The sequence below is a fragment of the Plectropomus leopardus genome, chromosome 13, assembly GCF_008729295.1.
Source record: "Plectropomus leopardus isolate mb chromosome 13, YSFRI_Pleo_2.0, whole genome shotgun sequence".
Classification (NCBI taxonomy): Eukaryota; Metazoa; Chordata; class Actinopteri; order Perciformes; family Serranidae; genus Plectropomus; species Plectropomus leopardus.
Window position 1 is genome coordinate 2,771,381 of NC_056475.1, and position 21,547 is coordinate 2,792,927.

Sequence of the window (21,547 nt, forward strand, 5' to 3'; positions counted from 1 at the left end):
AAGGCCGCAGAAAAGACTAAATCCAGACATTTTGTAAATATGTCTCATCTAACTGAGTGCACAGAGCCATTTGTTAATTAGAGCATGTCTCCATTACAGAGCAGCTCCAGGATTTGTCTCTAAATGACATGATCGCTGCAGCCTGTGTCCTTCAGCTGAAGGACACACTCGTGCAAATCTGGAGCGTGCAAAAAATTTAGATTCTCATTTAGTGTGAATCTTCCCTTTAACTGCGGGTCAGGAGTGTAGCATACATCTGCACTACTGACACATTATTTGTCCCTCCAGTGGTAGCGCGGGAAAGTGCAGCAGCAGTGCCGGTGATGACGTTAGAGTAGCTGAGTGTGTGTCCTCCAGTTAAAGGTCACCTACTGCCACAGCACATCATCACCGCCTGCTGACTTCCTGATCACAATGCCAGAACGCTGCCTTTTTTTTCTCTTTACACATCCTGCAGCAAAGTGTCAGATTTCTAAAGGGCACATGAACACTCACTTCTGCTCCTTTAAAACATTTCGCTTACTCACTGTAATATTTTGCTTACTCATGAGTGAAAATTTGTCTTGTTTCGAATCACTCACATGGTCACCAGCAAATCCAAGTCAGTTAAAGACCTTGGATGTATGGAAGTGTATAAGTTAGTCTCATGGAGGGGGAAATGTGCCATCTGCTGGTTGCATTAAAAGAAAAAATCTGCATTCATTTACTTAGAGAGGTGATAATAACTTAGTAGCAACTTCTCCATATGAGATATTTTGAGACAGAAAAAAAGCTTTTCTTTAAAAAATAATTAAATACAGACGACAAAAGTGCAGCCACGCACGCTGCTGCACCATGTTTGTCCTTGGTGCCATTTTCAGATTGAAATCCCAAGGTAGAGTTCCCAGCCGAGTATCACTTACACAGATCAACTGAGGAGCGACAGCACATGCTAAAAGGGCCATATTGGCAACTTGAAGGGCATTTATACTGTGCATCCACAATACTATGTACAGTATGCTGTTCAACTCCTGCAGCACATGTCTGGCCTGTGTCCACCAACCTACATCGGTCTAAGTGATAATTCAAGCCTCGCAAACGTTTTCATCCTCGCCATCAAAATACCAGTTACTTTAAAAGGAGAGCTTTAAAAGGTGCCGCACAGTTTTGAACTAGGTAAACTCTGTTGAGGTTTGAATTTTGATTAAAAAAAAAAAAATCAGTAGTCCTTTGTTTTAATATAATTTATCTACTTTTATTATATATATATATATATATATAATATATCCATATCTATATATCTATCAATATCTACCCATCTATTGATCCATCCCCCCCCCACACAGACACACACACACACACACACATATATACATATAAAATCACAATCATTGATTTGTAACTTCAGACTGCTTTATTAACTATTTTTTAATGGTTTTGATCACCTAGTCTGTTTTTTTTTTTTGGAGTGGATGAGACCTCTGCAGATAATTCAGCTCCTGGTCAAAACCTCCTGACCAATGAGCACTGAAGGACCTCTAACCAGGAGCTGGCTGCAATACGAAATCACTTCTAAATTCCACAAAATCTCCCCAAATCTTACACACTGCTCCTTCAAAAAAAAAAAAAAACAACCCAAAACAGCTGCTTACTTGTAATAATATGCTAAACATGCCTTCATTTAAAAAAAATCTTTATTACATGTATGCAGCACAGTAGGATTAATACATTTGGCCATCAAAATGCAAATATTATGCTTGTACAGAGTGTTTAAAAAAAGTTTTGTTACATATACCAAAAATGTACAAGAGCCTGTTTAGTACCCGTTTAATTTGTTGGCAGGATTCAAAAGCAGCTGTCAGACCAAAGCAATCAACATGAGCACCACACTGCTTGTTTCTTGGATTAGTAAAAGGCGGGGGACCCTCCCGTTGAGAGCGTGGTAGTGCATTTCTGTGTTGGCCCAGCAGAGAGCAGTAACTCCTCAGAAAGTAATGGGAACACTGGCACAAAAATCACTTCATCATCTTTGATTGAGACATACACACTCGCATGCTAAAAGCTTTAATGCAAACCACAAGTGGCTAAGGCTTCTGCAACATGTTTTCATCTGAAGTGTCTGCAAGTGCATATACACAAATAAATAAACTCCTCTGGCAGATTATGAACACTCAACACTTGTGCGAGCAGCCGAGTTCCTGTCAATCTTAAAGCTTCACTGGTAGATTTGGAACTGGTTTTGGGTTTCCGTTCGGCTTGACATGGTTGGAGCTTTTGATTTTAGGGCTTCTTTGTGGAACCGGTCTTCTTTGGCGTCTCCTCTTTGAGATGCGAGGGCGTTCACAGGTGGAGTGCGTTGTGTCCAGCAGAGGATCAAGATGTAGTTTTCCACTCTGGGCATCTGAAGACTCGTCAATAAAGGCGAGGTTTTCCCCAAAGTAGTCCAGAGGCTGAGACAGGTGTGCATCCGGAAGAGTCTCCTTCTCATTTTCAGGCTCTGCTATTTTCTCTTCAGGCACTCGATCCGTCTGAGTCACCTGAGAGTCTGTTTCTGATCCAGATCCGGATTCATTAGAGGAGGAAGGAAGAGGAGGAAGATCCAGATTCTGTGTGACTCTCATGCTGCTCTTCTTTCCCCTCAGGGGCCCCGTTTGCTGTTACACTGTGACTGTGACTGTGACTGTGGCTGCGAGGGCCGTGGCGGCGCTTTCGCCGACGGCGTTTGAAGGGGTCATCAATTTTTCCTGAAATGCGGAAATCTACCGACATATTCTGGATGTTTTGAGTCCAGTCAGTGGCGTGGGCTCGAAGTCCCTCCATCTAAGAAAAGAGCACGACACCAGAGATGATGGACAAAAACAAACAAAAATAAATATTAAAAAAAGAAAAGTAAATTACATCAAGTGCTAAAAACCTTTAATATACATTTTTAATTGTAATTTTGACTGTATAATTATAATGATAATAAACATCTTTATTATGATATTTTACCTGTTTGCAAAAATTTGCTCAGGTTTCAGAGTTTAAATATTAGTAAAAGGCATCTGAATGCAGCACAAGAAAACCAGTGTCGATCCAGGTGTTAAAGGGTTAAGCCCGTTCATTGGGATTCAGTTAAATAATTATAAAATACAACCCTCCCGTACACCAAAATAAAAAAACACAAGTCCCTCCCCAGTGCTTAAAAAATATATTTTGCCCTCCCAATTTGCACTACTTCCTCCCTCCTCATAAATAACTAACAGTCCCTAAAATAAAATAAGATTAGCTACGATTTTATTAATCCCAAAACCAACGAATTCAAACGAAGCAGCAGCTCAAGAGTCAGAAGCAAGAAAGCAAGAGATAAAAGACAGAGTGACATTAGATAAAATAGAAATGAAATAATATAAAATCTATATACACTATATACACAGCAGGGTCTTAAGTTTCAGCTAACATATTGCTTTTTTTCGATCTCTCTATTATCTCTTTGCTGTTTGATTTAATCACATGTTTACAGTTCCATTATTTTTCATTTCAGAACAGTTTTAAAGTTCATATTGACAAAAGCAATTCTTACCAGATTGTCAGGACTGAGAATGAAATGACAGCAATGTCACTTTTCAGGAGTTCCAGTCTAGTGTCTTTCTTTGATTCATGCAGATCCTGTTTGTATGAAGCTATTGTTCCCCGCGACGGTAAGACGGTAAGACGGTAAGACGGTAAGACGGTAAGACGTGTGACGTATGGTCACAACATGCAACTGATGGACGTCAATTAGACCCGAGTCTGCCCGTCATCGTTGAGTCCAAGTGAATGTTTGAGACACATTTGAAGAAATTTCCTCAAAGTGTTCTTGAGATATTGGTTTCACAAGAATGAGACAAATGCAAGGTCACCATGACCTTTGACCACCAAAATCTAATCAGCTCATCCTTGAGTCTACTCAAACATTGGTGCCAAATTTGAAGAAATTCCTTCAAGGTGTTCTTAAGATACCATGTTCACAAGAATGAGACAGATGAGGTCACAGTGACCTTCACCTTTGACCACTGAAATCTACTCAGTTCATGCTTGAGTCCAAGTAATGGTTTGTGCCAAATTTCAAGAAATTCCCTTAAGGTGTATATGAGATTATGCGTTTACAAGAATGATATGGATGCAAGTCACAGTGTACACCTATGACCATGAAATTGACTTAGTTCATCCTTGAGTCTAACGAATGTTTGTGCCAAATTTTTAAAAAATCCCTCAAGGTTTTCTTAGATATTTAATTCCCAAGACTGAGCCAGAAAAGGTCACAGTGACCTTGACCTTTGATGTATGACCACTAAAATCTACTTCCTTTATCCTTGAGTCCAAGTGACTGTTTGTGCCAAATTTTAAATTAATAAATAAATAAAAATCCCTCAAAGTTTTCTTGACATATTGTGTTCACAGGAATAAGATAGACAAGGTCACTGGGACCTTGACCTTTGACCACCAAAATAAAAAAAGTTCATGCTTGAGTCCAAGTGAATGTTTGTGCCAAATCTGAAGAAATTCCTGTCGATCTTGAGATATCATGTTTACAAGAATTAACCAGACGGATGAACAGACAGCCGGATATCATAATGCCTACGGACTCGGCTATCACCGGCGCAGAAGTATAAAAAATGCGCACACCATAATCACATCATGATTAACGTGTTAACGCTGACAGCTCTAAAAACATACAAGAGACAAGGGGAAGTACCTCAGCTCTGGTCTTCTTAGACAAAACCCGGAGCCAGTTACCGATCATTGTCAGGATGGATGCAAAGTAAGCAAGACCCAGTAAGATCCAGAACCACACCAGAGGTTTATACCAGTGGTCACTCCCTCCGTTCCCAGAGTCCCCTGTGAGAAGACAAGACGACACAGTGTGCAGCAGCAGGTAAAGGCAACACATCATCCATCCTTTTCTACAGAGTAAATAAACATTTAAGACACTATATAGCAGATCAGGTAATCAATACTTCATCTCTCATAATCCTGAATAATTTATGATGTAAATGAAAATGGTCCGTGCTGAGTGAACTTAATGCATCACAGCTGACAACTATATTTATGGATGGCTAATTAAGTCATATCAGCTACTCATTTAAAAATCAACAAAGAGATTTCAACAAAAAAGCAATGACAAAAAAACAGGAACTCGCATATGAATAAACTATGTTTTCACTTCAGCCGCCTCGCACAAACAGGGCAACATTTTGAGTAAATTTTCATTGATCTATATGCTGCACACAATTTTATTGTATTTTACATACATATATATATATATATATATATACATACACAGTATATCAAAATAATTTTAGAATTTTTTGACCTTGGGGGTTTTATTTGTATTATTATTTTTTGATTTTTTCTGCATCACATACTTTGCATATTTTAATGACATTTTCCTGAATATACTTGGTTTTATTTAAGTGACACTTTTGATGCAGTACTTTTACTTGTAACAGAGAATTTTCATAATGTAGTATTAGTACTTTTCCTTACTTCTCCTAATGGTAATTCAATCCTTTAGAAAGGGTGCCCCTGTTTTTATATCTGCCCCTTCCCTCAGACGGTCTGTGCACACCACTGCGAGCTATATTAAGAAACACATGGGTGGTTATTTATACCTGCAACATAGTCTCCAAACCCAACTGTTGTCAGGGTGATAACTACAAAGTATGCCGACTCCAGAAGACTCCACTTCTCCACCTCTTGGAAAACCAGGATAGGCACTGCGACAAAGAGCAGGCAACCCCAGTAGGATGGACAGGACGGCTGAGATCACTCGCACGATGGTTGGACTAATTCGCCATTTCTGTCAACACAGAGGAACGAGACACATAAAGATAAGCATGTGTACAGTGTAAGCAAAGACGACATGAAAGCTCTGTGGAGGGTCTGACCAGGAAGAGGGTCTCTATTTTGGCAACAGTTTTCCTCAGCCCAGTACCCAGATGGTCTCCGACTCCAGCAAGCAGGATACCGAACATCGGGATTCCCACCAGGGCGTAGAAAATGCAGAACAGCTGCCCTCCTTCCGTCTTGGGGGAGATGTTTCCGAAACCTGAACATGTAAGGGTCAGAAATTACACAAATTCCCAGCACAAGTATTTAATCAGAGTTTACTTTGGTGGAGTTAATGGACACCCACCGATGGTTGTGATGATGGTCCCTGAGAAAAAAAAGGCACTGGCGAGATCCCACTGGCTGACGAAAGTGTCGTTGCTGCTGGATCCACACCTGCACCGACAGCATCCACCACTTCCTGTCGACGTAGGAGAAGAAGTTTAGTGCAGGGACACTCAACAGGCTTTGCTTTGGGGCCGGGGCCACTCGCAGCCACATACATTTTTCAAGGATTTTAGGACATTCCTACAATTTAGGCACATTTTGAAGGACATTTCTAACATTTTAGTGCATTTCTAGGATTTTGGCATGTTTCTGGGATTTTAGGACATTTCCAGGATTTCAGGAAGTTTCTAGAAGTTAAGGACGTTTCCATGGTTTTAGGACATCAGGTGCTTAGCTAGGACCTCTGTCGAGGGATGTGGGGGATCCTCCACCAGCACTTTTTTTGATAAACTAGCTCTATTTTCATGCTGTTTTATGCACTCTGGCACCTTATGTAAACTAAAAGTACAAAAACAATTCACAGTGTGACTCACTTTATTTTTATTGTAAATTAGAAAATGGTTGGAGGCTTCCCGGCACCCTATTGGGGCCAGATTTGGCCTACGGGTCTTATTGATTTAGCGGTCAGTTTATGAAATTGGACTATAAAAAAAGCTGAGCAAAACCTTACAAACTAATCATTTAGCCCATCAATAAATTCAAATTGCACACATTTGGAAATTTTAAAGGCACACATGAGCATTTTTTCTTTCTTTTTTTCATCCAATTAACTATTCCAGTAAAATGCTGGAAACGCTGCAGAGAATGCATTGTCACGGCAATAGCAGCAGGAAGTCAGTGACACAGCAGTGATGGGTGATGTACAACAGTGACGGCCCCGTTCTGTCCCGAGTGTACTGAACCACTGCCAGCACAGATTATCTAACTCCTTCATCAAATTATCCGTTTTGTGTCTGTTGGTAATTGAAGTCGTTTGTTAATTCTACATTTAAAGCTGACGAAGTAGTGATTGAACAAAGTCTCTGTGGGCATCATTACTTCTGGTAAATCAGCAGTTTATGATCACAAGGCAGGGTGGTGTCTGCTGATTGATCATGTCTGGCGGAGCGACGCTGCTGTATGTGTCTCTCCCAACTTGTTTGGGTAAATCCATTGATATCTATTATTTATCTTTTATTTAAACCAATGAATGATATATATATATATGTATATATATTATCTTTATATATAAAAAATATATATATTATATTATCTTAAAAAAAGTTATTATTTTCTAGGAGCAAGTTATTATCTTGTGTGCTCGGAATAATGATCTTCAGTGAACAAGATAGCAACTTGTGCACTCAAGAAAATGACTTGGTCCTATAAGAAAACAAAACACAAAAATGAATAAATAAAGATAAGGATTGGTAAATAAATAAGTTAATCAACTTGTGTGCACAAAATAAATAAATAAATAAATAACCCCCTTTTTGGGATTGTCTCATAATCCGCCTATGTCTTTGGGTGGAGGGGGCATTTTGAGATACATTGGGGTTTTTTTTCAATTGTTTACAAATTACTTGTTTAACATTTAACATGGAGAAAACAGTAGAGAAAGAAAAAAAACATTTTTTTCCTCACTTTCCTCTGTGGACTTCCATACTTTGAAGTTCCATATTAGTCATCCATTCAATACTAATAATATGAACCATAATACATACAATGCATCCTCATTATCCTCTCAGGCTTCATTTAATCAGTACACAGGAAACACTAAAACAGCGTGCCATCTCTTATTATAATAACCAAATAACCGAAAAATAATGCTTGAATCACAGACCGCTGTCATGTCCTTCAGTCCCTAAATAACCTTTTTGCAAATGTCAGCGGACACATCTACAGATCACTTTGCAGGCTAAAACTGTCATTTACAACTTTCATTCTGGAGCGAGGACAAACATCTCAGGATCCCAGCACGGTTGCCAACCCGGCTCATAACGCTCGGCTTTCATGTACTCACACACACTCACAGAAACACACACACAAACTCGAGCTGACCCATCCTCACATTGCTGCGCTGACCACACCTGTTCTCCAGCCCACAGTCCCTTTGTCTAGCTTCACTGGCTCGCAACAAACTGTATTCAAATCTGAGGGGTCATCCTGAGGATCCACAAACCGGAGATGGAAAGTTGTAGTCAGAGTCAAGTTCCAAATCAATATAAACTGTGGAGCAGCGAGGCCACGATGTATTTTTAGTAACATGAGGTGGTCAGTCAGCTCCAGTAAATGATAGTGAAAGGGGAAAAAAGCATACACATATTTCACCTCACTACAATATTAAAGGAAATGTGACATAAAATTATCAGCTTCAGCTAAACTTTCATATATTGATTTCATGGTATTTCAGTTTTTTTGAGTAAAAAAAGGAACTAAAAAGCTCTTTTTGCTTGAAAAAGCAGCTGTAGATCAAACCACTGGAATTTGCATGATGATTCAGGGAAGAAATACTGCAGCATTTTAGCCTCTTCCACTGCACAAATAATCCCGCTAAAACCTGCTAATACCCCCTTTTCCACTTAAATAAGCATGTGCATGAAAGTTTTTTTTAACACCGGTAAACCGATTCAATAGGGCTGGGCGATATGGAATAAGAACTTATCACAATATTTTTTTTCATATTAGATTTATATATCGATATATATCACAAGATACATTCATACCGTCGGACATGTCTTCGCGCTGGAGCAGGCTGTCTGAAGAAGTCACTTTACACCTCTGCAAATGTGTCTGTTTCAACGCTGTGGCTGTCAAACACTCAGCTGTATCATTGGCTGTTCGTGATGTCTGTCAAAACATGGCGGGAATGCGCTCTATCGACATTCTATCGACTACATCTCATATTTCAATCAAGGAAAAGTTATTTTGCTATTTATGTCGTTATCGTTTTATCTCCCAGCCCAACCGTTCAATAATAGAGCTAATCTGCAGCAGACGAGTATGCCTTGTGTTTTTTTGGTATGTCACGTTCAACACCAGATAAAACTTTAAACAGGTAAACAGTAGTCAGCAGCATGGAGGCCAGTAAAAACTCTGTGGTGTATCCTCTGTTTTTATATCTCTTAATTCTCCCAAATTTAATCTACGGGGTCATAAAATGATTGAAGTCTTGGACAAATGCAAAAAAACAAAATACTTGTTTGTTGTAAAATCCTAATAGTGTTGGTAGGTACTTTTTTTTATCTATTAACCCTTTGAAGCCAGGAGCAACTTTTCTTGTGCTTCTTAAGCATTTAAACTCTTTGCAATCTATTTCAGAAAAATGGGGGTAAAAAGGAGGTTAACACCTTCGTAGCAAATGTTTAGCAGATTGCAAGAAATAAGTAGATTTAGAAATGTAGGGGGAAAAAAGCTATGGAAAACCTATATTTGTAATTATCATAATTACATATTTTTATCTTATGGAATTTTAAAATATTTTTTAAAGTACTTTTTCCAGGTCTTGTTTATTTATTTATTTATTTATTTATTTTTACTAATTCTAAGGTAAAATTCAAGTACTGTTTACTTATTTCTTGCTGATTTTTGAGTAATTTCTTCTTTTGTTGCTTGTTATGTTTTTGAAAAAAATCAAGCCATTTTTTTCAGATTTCAAATTGATTTCAAATGTTACATCAAATGTTACTTGGAGAACATTTCAAAATAAAAGTTAGATAATGAGTGTATCTTGTTTTGCTGTACCTCTATAAGTGTCTGTAGGTCGTCTGGGCCCATGCAGGTGAAGTTCAACAGGAAGTCCCGGCGCGTGTTCTGCAGGTGCATGTGTTTGCCCTCCTCTCGCGGAGTCTCCAAAGCGCGAAACACTACGGCTCCCAGCACCAAGTAGAGTAGCACCCCTGTCAAGATGGCGAGCAGGGTGGAGCAGCGCATGGCTGCACCTCCACTCAGTCCGAACACAGGCTGCTGTTTCTCTCTGCCAGCCTCGCCGCTGGAGTGGCCTGGATCCCAACTGCTGCAGCTGAAACATCAGCAGCCACACAAACACAAGGGTTTCGCACTGACCACAGAGTCTGCAGGCTGTATACAAGCCTGCAGTAGCCGGACTATTAGCTGCACATGAGGCATTAAATGGACTCAGGCCTCACCGCACTGCTGACACACACTAAATGAAACATCCTCGATAAAATGCCAGCCACCTGACCTGCCTGACACTTCGAACAGATGTGGCTGCAAAGTGGCTGTAAAACATAAATGATCCATGTCATGCAAACCGATGCAACCATAACAGAGCGCCCGAGGGATGTCACTTCAGTAGGCCTACATGAAAGTTAGCTTTACCCTGGTTCCCTTGTCAAAACACATCCATGGCCAAAAAGTCTTTGGGATTTTATGATCCTACCACTTCTAGGATTGTTGAGACCTAAATGCTTTTGCCACAAGTAAGCTGAAAACCAGTGATACTCAGATTCAAGCCTGCGGGCCAGTGCCCCCCCAACCATTTTCTAGTTGTCAAGTTGTTTTTGTCCTTTGAGTATACACAGGTGCCAGAGTGCATAAAGAGCTTTTTTTTTTCTTTTTTTTAAAGTGCCAGTGGAGGGTCCACTGCACCCCCTGACAGAGGTCTTAGCAAGGCAGCTAATGTCCTAAAATCCCCCTGGTCATAACAACGTAAAAAAATAGGAGAAATGTCCTAAAATCCTACAAACATGCTAAAATCCTATTAAATGTCTTAAAATCTGTAAAATGTTCTAAAATCCTAGAAATGTCCTAAAATCCCAGAGACATGTATGGGGCTGCTGCGACAAGCCTGTGGCTTTCTGTCAAGTGGCCCCCAGGCGGAGCAAGTTGAGCATTCCCACTGTAGAAAATAAACTCTGTGGCACAAAAATGTAATGCTAGAAGTAAAAAGTTCATGTTAGGCTAGAAAACAAACTACACTACAGTCAAACCATAAAGAGGCTGTAAAGTCGCTCGGTAGATGTTCTGCAGTCTCATTTATCCACTTGTTAGCAATCACCTTTCTGAAACGCATAAATGCTTCACAGCAGCTTATTTACTGACATGTTTTATGTAAAAGAACAAAACATAAACATCTCTTAAGCTCATGTTAACCAAAGACCTTATTTCAGGCTTCTAAACAAAAACCCATTAACTCTGAGACGAGGGAACCGGAGGTGCTGAAACTCATATCCAGGTTTTAGGACTCATTCCTGGGGCACTCTTTGGATGAGCTTACCTGTCAATCCGCTTCAGTTGGGAACGTTTTCGTCTTTTCCAGTCCCTCTGCGCTCCAGGCCTGAGGATGGAGTCCCTGGATCCGTAACCACTGGGGAGCCCGTCCACCTCACACTCTGAAGGAGGGGACACTAGACAGAAAAAAAGACATGTTTTAGCATTGCACTTTAATTAAGAGAAAAACAAAAACACGTTCCCTTTCTGAAAAAAAAAATAAATATATATATATACAGACGTCATCAGTAGTGACAATAATCCTCACTGACAGGCAGCAGCAAGGTGAAGCTCTCAGGTGTGGCAGTCTCACACAGTAGTCTGCATGGCCCTCGTGTGAGGAAGAGTCCAGAATTACTAGAATAATTAGCAGTTAAGGCCCAACGGAAACTTAGCCGTACGCCATGAGCAACTCATGCCGAGGTGAGCAGTTTGACATTTCTGACTGTTAATTTGGAAAGCCCAGCAGCCTGTTCTCCTCCAAAGTTGTAAAATACCGCCGCTTTGTCAGCTATTTCGGTGTAAGATCCCAACGCAAAAAGCCACCTTTCGTATCCACTTCCAGTCCATCGACTTTGTTGTTTTTTCTACACCTTACCGAGCACCCTTTCGCCTAAATCTAATCATCTGTGCCAGTATGTGCGTTTGTTGACATCCTGGTGCTGGTTGCAATGTGCTTTTGTTGCTTTACCATAACCACGTAGAGCTTCATCCCAACATGTGGTTGTGTTGACATCAGAGTAGCGCCATCCCGAAATGTCAACAGCAGGCACAGAAGGGTGCCTAGAGCATATGCATGTTGGAACGGTCTATAATTCACCAAAAAATTCATTCAACATGCTGAACTGTCTGAAAAAAAGCAAAAAAGATCCGACAAGGTCCAACGATGCAGGACATGACACAAAAACTAGGACGACGGATGCTCCAACATGTTCTCATCCCGACTGGTCACAGTGATCTCCTGCGTCCACTTATGATGTTTTAGGTTTCCTCATGAGTCAGCTGTTTACGCTCAAGGATGCCATTATCATGATGTCAACAAATCCACATGGTGGGATGACTGCACGGTCTTTATGCCAACCAGTGCAGATTGTCACGATGATTAAGATTATGCAAATAAGTCACGGATGGTTAGGCTTAAGCAAAAGAGGCACATGGTAAGGTGTAGCAAAGAAAACAACCAACAACCACATGAGAACTGAACTCCAAACTCCTGCACAAAAGTTGATTGATTTTATCCAGTTCCATCTGGCCGTGGTCTCAAGTGACGACGCCTGTGCACGTTGCATGTGGTCATGCTCTGCGCCGTCCACCGGTGGTAATGATGCCATCATTTCTGTCCCAGCCCATTTTCACCTGCCGCCTTACAGCTGCGTTCCACTTGGACGTGGAGGGTGGCTTTTGGCATCACCCTTAACCCTGACAGTGCAGACGTATTTGACAAGTTTGGAGTGAGAACGGGCTGGACGCTAATATACAACCCAACACTGACCATTAGCTGACCGTCAGCTTGGTGTGTCAGCACCATTAATGCGAGGAGGAGCCCATAGAGAATGCCTATGTGCAGGGTCCAAAATTTTGTGCTACGCCCCTGGTGTCACACACAGAGTTGCTCATGTTGTTAAACCACCTGGAAGCCACCTGTTGTTGTTTTTCCATAATGGTCACACATTATCTCTTAATCACATGCAGCGCCCGAGTCTTTAGCTTGAGATGTTTTAGATGAGAGACGGTTCAGCTCGGTCATTCCAACCACACTAATGTAAACTTTGGGTGGAGAAAAAGGAGATGTCCTGCTCTGAGTGAAAACAATGCCTCATTAAAGATGACGATCCATTTCCTTTGAGAACATACATAGTCACGTACAGCTTCCTCCAAATACAGCAGATATGGACTTCCAGGTTCTTTGTATCTCTGTAAATGTTAGAGAAGCTTTCGCTGTGAAACCTGCTGCGGGGTGATGCTGTCGTCACTGTCGGCTCAAAAAGGCATTCTCATTTGAAACTGGAGCCCAACTTCTGCACTCTGATGCATCTTTACCTTGTTAAAGTGATGGAGTTGAGAAACCAATAGTCATGTCTGACACTCCCTCCCTCTGAAATTTCGGAAATGATTTAAGAGATTTTATTATTTGGACCAGTTAGGCCAGTCTCTTCCAAATCACTCTGCATCCCAGGAGCCAGAATTTTAAAAAAAGAAAAAAAGGAAAACGCTCTTGTCTTTTTAAGTTTGTGACTGCAGCTCTTTAGTCAGCAGATCCGTTGATCTTGATCCAAAATTAGAGCAATAAACTGTCACACTTTGACAGCAAAATATACACTGCTCCCCAAACAGTTTTAGAGCTGCTGGGAACACACAAAGACACTGTCCACTTACTAAATTGAACACAACACACCCAAAAGTTATATGCAAAATTCACATCAATATTGCTAAGATCAATTCAAATTGTTTTTTAAATAAATGTTCCATACATTTTGGAAAAAAGGAGACAAAAAATACTTGTTTGGCTGTCCATGTGAGTAACAACATAGTGATTTCTCATGTATGATGCACGCATAGTATGCTCCACATCTTTTTGGCACACCAAATACATTATTGAAGCACATTTTGGCCCAACTACATTTAAAAAGAACATCTGAGTGTGCAAACTGCTCCTGCACCTACCTCAGACTGCAACACAGAAAGCCAGACAGAGTATACACCACTACACAAAAAGGAAATTACAATACAGCTTGCATTAAGTGCCAACAGTGCTGCTGCTGCAACCGAGCCATAGGCGTAGCGATTCCGTTTTATTACCACTTAGGGTTCCCGCGGGTACGTAAAATGCATGGCACTGACCAAACGCGCCGGACAGTCCAGCCCATGTGTGCTTACCTCAAAATGAAGGATCATAAGAATCCAGAGCACCGGACGCCTCATGCATAGTGTTTCATGAGTTCAGTCAGCCGCATACTGTACAGGGAGGTGTGTGAGTGAGTGTGTGTGTGTGTGTGTGGTTGAGGAGGGAGGCTGTTGCTGAGCTCATGAGAGAGAAAAAGATACTCAATCAAAGTGACTTTATACAGAGAGAGTGAATTAAAGAGACAGAGAGAGCAGAATAGATGAAGGTGGAGATGTGGATTTTTTTTCAGACTTCAGCTACATTATTTTGATTTTTAATATTATAAATAATATAGTATATAAATGTCCTCACATCCTAAAAATGTTTCGAAATTGTAGCAATGTCCTGAAATCCCAGATCTGTCCAACGATCCTAGAACTGTCCTAAAATCCAGAAAACATCCTAAAATCCAAAAAACATTCTAAAATCCTTCAAATATGCCAACATTGCAAACGGCCTCAACTCCTTGAAACATCATAAAGTCCTAGAAACACCCCAAATTCCTATAAACGTCACAAAGTCCTAGAAACATCCTAAAATCCTAGAAATATCCTTAAAACCCAAAAAACTTCCTAAAATCTTTCAAATGTTCTAAGATTCAAGGAACGTCCTAAAGTTCTAGGAAATTCTTCAGATCCTTGAAATGTTCTATCAGAGAAACGTCCTAAAGCCAGAGAAACATCCTAAAATCTGAGAAATTTCCTAAAATCCTAGAAACATCCCAAATTCCTAAAAACGTCATAAAGTCCAAGAAACATCCTTAAATCCTAGAAACATCCTTAAAACCCAAAAAAGTCCAAAAATCCGACAAACGTTCTGACATTATAAAAACGTCCCAAGATCCAAGGAACGTCCTCGAGTCCTAGAAAATTCCTGAGATCATCAAATCCTGAGAAATGTTCCAAATTCTGAGTAATGTCATAAAATTCATGAAACGTGCATAAATCCTAGAAATATCCTTTAGCCCTCGAAATGCCCTTAAATCCTAGAAACATGTGGCTGCTGCAAATGGCCCCTGGCCTCCTGTCATTTTGGAAAAGTGTCTCCCAAGACAAGCAAGTTAAGAATTCCTGCTCTATGGAATCAATGATTGAGATGGATTGAGATCTGATTGGTGTTACAGTGCTGACTCTGCAGAGGGAGGCCAGCCAAGCCAGCCTTCACCCTGCTCTCAATATCCCATCTTCCACACAATCTGTTTGACAGAACTGCTGCCGCTCTCTTTCTGTGTTCATGTGTGGGTGTGTGTTTGCATGTTACGGTTTATATGTGTGTGTGTGTGTGTGTGTGTGTGTTTACAGGGGTGATAAGGTTTCTCAGGCAGATCCTGGACACTGTGGTAAACTCTGAGATGTTCCTCTCACGCACAAATACGAGTCAGGTCAGGACATTCATAGTTTAATGGTGTTATTATTAGATGAATTACATCACTGAAAACAGTAAGATGATCATGCTCAGGTTTCGTGTAATAATCAGTAATGTAATAATCAGCCTAAAATCTCTTCTAACACTGATTCGGTGCATCCTGTTGGTCTGAACATTTGCAGAGGTTGGCCAGATGCAAAGTCGGGAGCCTGATTGCACCTTGTATTAACGTGTTTTGGTGACAGAAACACAAATGTTTGCATACGCCAAAAAAGTTTTTGGTAGCTTCCAGTTTTGTATGCAGCCTACTAATTTTGTGTAGCAGCATTTCTCTCGCTAGCCCCTCCCGAAAGTTTCCGCTTGGCTTATAGACTTCACACTGTCACAACCAATGTTGCTGTAGATCACTGATGTTTTTGAACTACAAACATAGGGGCATCATGGCAAAAACCTGGCATTTAAAGGGTTAAAATACTAGTGGTACGAGTGTGAGTATTTGAAACTGCACAAAAAATAATAATGTAGAAAAATTAATTTTGCTGCAAATCAGTGACATACCCTTTGGCTGTGAAAATTAAAAAAACCTATTTAGCATATGGTATATTTAAAATGATTATTTTTTGTATTTTCCTTTTTATCTAAAAACAGTGGCATCATGACAAAAACCTGGCACTTAATGGATTAAAACTCTAAAAATTAATGGGTATTTGATATTTATGATTGATTTTGGTTAAAAAATTAAGTCAATGAAATTAGAAAATAATATTAATGTATATTAGTTTAAAAGAAGCACGTTTAAAAGAAGCACTTTTTGCATGCAGAGCGATATGAGTGTGTAATATTTTAGGGTTAATGCCGTGTTACTCTCAACAGTTAAATAACGGTTATTGTGTAAACAATGTAAGCACTGAATGGCATAAAGACATTACTGAAGTGAGGCTGTATCACATTTATAAGTCGTAAAAGAGGAAATTTGGTAATGAGTTCTTGTTTTTTTGACAGAGACAAACAGGCGGCACAGACAGAAACTGAGATTTTGAAGCCAAGTGGGCGAAAATCCAAACTGCTTCGTTGTTGCTCAGTCAGGGCCGACCACTACAGTCTACTGAGATCAAAGATACTACTCAGCTAAACAAGCGTTTCACAGCAAAACACAATCACCTAGTGACTGCATATAATGCCCTAATAACCTAATTGGTTTGATCAATAATAAAAAAATAACTTGTTGGCTGGCTGTTGTGGCTGGTTTTGTTGCTCGCAGAAAAACCAACAGAGCCTCCTGACAGAATCAATGTTGCTGCTTCTGACCACAAAGGATGTGAGGAGTCTTTTCTGTAGCTGCTTGGTGGGGAGGACGGACGATGGTGATCAATAATCAGTCAAACAAGCCTGGACATCTCCATTCAACAGAATCCATCCAAACAGAGTCACTAAATATTACTCCCGGGACTGGCTGCCTGCTCGGACATGTCGAAAGTTAGTGTCTTTATAAAAAAGAAAAAAAATGTTGTGTACATTTCTCATAACTACTGATAAAATCGATATCCATGATTATGTGTAGCGTAGGGATTTAAAGAAGTTTGTCAGATTTAAGAACATTTCTCAGATTTTCGAAAATTTCTTAAATTTTAGGATGTTTGTCCATTTTTACCAACTGAGCTACTGCGCGGCCTTGTTTCCCTGATTTTAACATGTATCTCGGATTTTGGGACTTTTTCCAGGATTTCAGGACATTTCTTGGATTTAAGGACACTGCTCAGATTTAAAGATATTTTGAGGATTTTGGGACGTTTCTCGGATTTTAGGACATTTCTAAAATGTTAGGGTGCTTCTCTAATTTTATGAAGTTTCATCGATTTTATGACATTTCTGATTTGAGGATATTTCTCAGATTTCAGGACATTTCTTAGATTTTAGGACCTTTCTTGGATTTTAGGATGTTTATAGTATTTTAGAACATTACAGGATTTTGGACATTTCTAGGATTTTAGCACGTTTCTATGATCTTGTCTATGGCTTCTCTAATCCGATCGACTTCAAATTGGGTGCATCCAATCCTTATCCCTTCATGATTAAAAATGATCAAAGGTCCGCCCTAAACTTTTACGGTTTTCCCGTGGTGCGGCGTACAATTTTGATGACTCGCCATAAAACAGGACATTGTTGTAACTTTCGTGTACGTTGTCCGATCTGCCTGAAACTTCATAGGTTTGTTAAGCGTCCCGCCCTGAACACATCGCTATGACAATATTCACAAGTCACAATAGCGCCACCTACTGGCAAGAGCAACTAAGCCTTGAGGGACAATTATTATTGGATTTACATGATATTTACATGGTTTGGTCTACTAATGACATACACCAAGATGAGATGGAATTTGTGTCCCCTCCACTGCCACCTAACTGCGGCTGGAAGTACTACACCATGTGAAATCGCTCACTCCAACCTCTCTGCGTGCATTATCTGACTTTCACAGTCATGAACGACCGCTTTAGTTGGTGTCAAACCAGTACACCAACATACGTGGGGTGCGAGGGCCCTTTCAATGGTGCTTGCACCTTTAATTGGATTTTACAACATTTTTAAGACTTTTGAGCATTTTTTAGAAAAGTTTATATGATATGTATAAAATGTACATTGCCAACATTATCCTCCGGCGACTGGGCTGTGCCACATTCAGTCCTCTTGCACTGACCTTGTACTGTTACTTGTACCGACTCCAATTTCAAGTTCCTCTTTGAACAATAACTCTTCATCCTACTTGGCCTGATTCATCGTCCTGGCACACTTTGCTATTTACATCCAGGAAGCTCTGCTAAAGTCCCTGGCAGCGACTACTGAGAGTAAGTAAACAGAAATATATATATATATTTTTTTTGGTAAAGCCGAGAAACGTCCCAATAAGCATATATAACACCTGATGTAAATCAACATGCGCTGATGAGGAACATTCAGATGAAGTGCTTTGAATGGGCTGTTTGAACATTTTGTACCCTGCGAGCTGAGAGGTGGTGTTAGTGGGAGAGATCGCGCCGGGCCATGACAGCAGAACAGGCTGCTGGGACGGATCGGACTGAGTGGTCCCATTAGCTCGCTGCTGTGGTGGTCGGTGGTGAGGTCGGCGTTACTGAGTGATGAGGGCGTGCGGCTGTTCTGCTGTGTGGCTGCAACTCTCTATGACATGTCTTGAAGGGCAGGAGGAAAATTTATAAAAAGAAGTCACATAAAATTTAATATCAGTTGGACTTCAACACAAACGATGTAAACTATACATGATACTCTGTTAAGCTAAAGCACATTAAAAGCTAAACTTAGTGTATTATCCTTGTATCCAGATCTAATTATTGCTACTACCTCATGGTATCCAATTTTTTGTCAAAAAAGAAAGTTAACATGATTTTAGAGGAATTTCTGTTTAAGCAACAGTAAATGAGGACTAATGCTAAATATTACTGTATTACAGTCAAATGGGTCAATTTATGGAACAGCTGTAGTGTAGAATTGAAAACATGTAGATCATTTAACAAATTTAAACAGGTTTATAAAAACAACATATTGAAGGGAGCTAGTAGAACCGAGAGGGGAGCGGGCACTTTCGCAATAGAAATTTGGAAATATTACGAAGTGAAAGTCCCACATTTCTATCTTGAAATGACTTCAAATCTGAAACTTGAGGCGCTATTAAAAACAAAAAAATCTCTCCATAACTCCTTATAATGACTAAACATTAATAACTAAAACATCTCAGACTACGCCCATACTGAAAATAAAGCATTTTGACCGTATCAAAGTTTGTTAAATATTTTCACATATATACCGTAAAACTTCAAATACAGCTCTAGTCCAAATTAAACATGCAGTCCCTTTTACTAGCTGGGTGTGGCGACACATTTTGACAAATAAAGTCCTGTCTCAAACAGAGGCTCGCTCTGGTTACCATGTCGTTCATTTTTAAGTTCTTTGAATGTGTAAATCTGGATTGTTGGCTACCTGCAAGAGATAACCTGCTTAAATCACGCATACAATATGTATATATGTTTAACTTTTTGTCAATATGGACATGTTAAACGCAATGTTAGCTTGGTAAGATTCTCCACAATTCAGTCATTTAGTTAAAAGAGGACAGTTTTACTGGCATATGAAACAACAAAAGACTAAAGAGATGTAGATGTAGAAAACTTATTTTATAATGGTATGTTTAAAATTATTTTACAGAATTATTATAATTTTAAAACTTTTTTTCCAGTCATTTCTTGCGTTATTACTTTTGTTCTACTTTCTGTTTTTTTTGCCAATATCTTTTAGGTAATACTCGTGTACTTTTAAGCCTGTTGAGTTCAGTGATTTAAGCAAATAACAGCCCGGCTATTAATTGAAGTTTACGCTATATTATGCAATGGATTTACTGGTCCAGCCCACTTGACATCACATTGGGATTTACGCGTCCCCCTGAACTAAAATGAATTATAATGTATTTTGATGCAACTGTCAAATGAGTATATTTAATTTGCAAAGATATAGAACTTGACACATCTCTCTCCATCTTTTCCTGCCAATACTTTGCACTTCTTGCTGAGTGGCAGAATTGGATTTATTCTATGCTCTCACCAAATAATCTGTTAAATACATTTCACTCCCTCAATTCAATCTGAGTGTGAGCTGCTGTCTCTGACGAAAACTAAACGCAGTCCAGCCGCAATGAAACAGGCGTCTGATCGCTGTTGCTACACAAGTCATGACAGAGTGCAGTATGGAGATTTATACATGTGGTGATGAATGTTAATCAGAAATCTCTGTGGGGGAAAAAACAGCTTGAAAAGCAAAAAACTTGGTAGTTTTTGCATCGCTCACACAAAACTCTCTGCCTCCTTCTGCATAAATTACAATCAGTAAAACTCTAAATCATCACAGAAATACAAACACGTCAGATATTCCACTGAAAGGCCATGACAACATCAAAAAACATATATAACCCGATTTCTACATACTTCTAATCATGACACGGCAAGAAAATCAAACTCCTGGCTGCATGCAAATACATTTTTAAAAAATCTAAAAAATTCTTACTTGTTGAGGGGGGGTGGCTTCAGCTCCAGGTGTTATTTTAGGGTTAGCTGGCTATGAGGACAAATTATGTCCAGCCTGTGGAAACAACAGAGACAGATCTGATGAAGGATGAACATCTGAGGAGAAGCTTCACTTGAATGAAATGCTAAAATTGATTGACCTGATGATAAATGTTTGAGTAAAGGAAGGTGGTAGTAAACACGAGAGAGGGCGCGCGGGGGGAGCAGGCAAAAACGCGAGGGGGGAGGAGGACCACACCGCTATTATGAGCACTTTATTTTCAATTAAGCCTTCTTGCATCTACTGTAAGCTCACTTTCTGCCATTTTTGATGATGCAGGGACTTCTGGGACTGGAAATTGATTGGTTAGCAAACGTCTGCAACTTTGGCTCATTTAACGGAAGATGCACTTTTAACGAACAGTAGAAGAAAAAACATGAGAAAAATATGTTTTTTTATTCTATAGTGTAGATGAACAAAAACAACACTTCTTATAAAAGATGAGATTTTTTTTAAAAGCAATTAAATAATCTGCAGGTTCTTGTGTTTAAAGGGGAGTAAAGTGTTTTGATTCACACAATGTGAAGCAGTGAATATTCATTTTTTACTTATTCTATTAGAATTTATAGTAACTGTGTGTTGTTTTTTCTATTTAATTTATTTTTGTTTGTTATTATTTATTTGTTTTATTTTTATTTTATTTATAATTATTATTGTTATTATTTTTATTGTTACTTCTTCATTTATTGTTGCTGTACTTCTAAATTTCAATTCTGCACTTCTTCTGCAGGGTATAATTGTAGTAAATGCCTTTTATCCTGTATATCAACTTTTATAAAAGCGATCCTAAAGCACATACTGTGAGTCAGTTGCAGGATACTGTGATGTATGGAGCCATACAAT

The 21,547-nt window shown here is 39.5% G+C and overlaps 1 pseudogene; it reads right to left on the bottom strand.

Annotated features, from left to right (window-relative positions):
- Positions 1–2,140: 2,140 nt before the first annotated feature.
- LOC121953001 lies at positions 2,141–10,029 on the bottom strand (annotated as a pseudogene).
- Positions 10,030–21,547: the final 11,518 nt, after the last annotated feature.